The 1259-nt window shown below is 48.5% G+C and overlaps 1 non-coding gene across 1 annotated transcript; it reads left to right on the top strand.

Annotated features, from left to right (window-relative positions):
* The first annotated feature begins 752 nt into the window (after positions 1 to 752).
* Positions 753 to 906, top strand: LOC149152426 (5.8S ribosomal RNA). The gene has a single exon (XR_016263931.1). It is a non-coding gene; the product is annotated as a 5.8S ribosomal RNA (ribosomal RNA).
* Positions 907 to 1259: the final 353 nt, after the last annotated feature.

The following is a 1259-nucleotide window of genomic DNA, read 5'->3' as shown; positions in this document are numbered from 1 at the left end:
AAAGCAGTGCGAGTTCCTGGGTAGCCATCCTAGTCCTTCTCGATCATCGTCCCCTGCAGTTCCCCCATTTTTGCGAAGGCACGGGGTTGGGGAAGCTTGTTCTCTATTTGAAGCCTCCCCTTGTGAGCTAGTAGCCATGGTTGATATCCCTTTCTTTCATGTTTTTTTCTTCCCTTCTTCCTTCTGGCCCCTAGCTTTACGGAGAAAAGGTGGGATTGTTGTGGATTGGTGTTCGGGAAGGACGAAACGTAGTGCGAGCTCCCGAGGTGGCCACCCTAGTCCTTCTTGATCGTCGTCCCCTTCAATTCCCCCCTTTTTGCGAAGGCATGGGGCTTGGGAGGCTTGTGCTTTGTTTGAGCCTCCCCTTGTGAGCTGGTAGCCACATTTGATCTCTATTTCTTTCACCTTGTTTTCTTCCCTTCTTCCTTTTGGTCCCTAGCTTTATGGAGAAAAGGGGGAATTGTTGTGGACTGGTGTTCGGGAAGGATTAAAAGCAGTGCGAGCTCTTGGGGTGGCCACCCTAGTCCTTCTCAATTGTTGTTCCATGCATTTCCCCCTTTTTTACGAGGGCGTGGGGCTCGGGGAGATTGTTCTCTGTTTGAGCCTCCTCCTATGAGGGGGGTAGACACCTTTGTTTCTCTTTCTTTCATGTGTTTTTCTTCCTTTCCTCCTTTTGGCCCTTAGCCTTACATTTGTTGTGGGGGGTGCCCCTATTCAATGTTGTGGCAGATTTTTTGATAATATGTGGAAACGACTCTCGATAATGGATATCTCGGTTCTTGTTACGATGAAGAACGTTGAGAAATGCGATACTTAGTGTGAATTGCAGAATTCCATGAATCATCAAGTTTTTGAACGCAATTTGCACTTGAGGCCTCGATTGATGGCACGTCTGTCTGGGTGTCGTATCCCATTCAAATGCACTCCTTGCAATATGTTAGGGAGCAACGGAGCTGGTCATCCGTGCCCAATGTGGTGCGGTTGGCTGAAATACCTCAAGCGATGTTTCGTGGCGTGCATCGATGAGCGGTGATCTTGTCCCCTTGGATGGGCAGTCGACGTTAGTTGATGCGGGCTTTATGTGGCATCGCTCAAACTTGCTTTGCTCTCTCTTGTCCTCCCATCAGGTAGGGCAAATTTAGATCCAACTTTGTGACCTCAGCTCAGGTGAGAACACCTGCTGAGTTTAAGCATATAATTAAGCAGAGGAAAAGAAACTTACAAGGATTCCCCTAGTAGTGGCGAGTGAACCGGGAAGA

This window comes from Pinus tabuliformis, chromosome 9 (genome assembly GCF_031772625.1).
Source record: "Pinus tabuliformis cultivar Carrire ecotype Pingquan chromosome 9, CPIR1, whole genome shotgun sequence".
Lineage (NCBI taxonomy): Eukaryota > Viridiplantae > Streptophyta > Pinopsida > Pinales > Pinaceae > Pinus > Pinus tabuliformis.
This window is presented reverse-complemented; position numbering and strand designations above follow the sequence as displayed.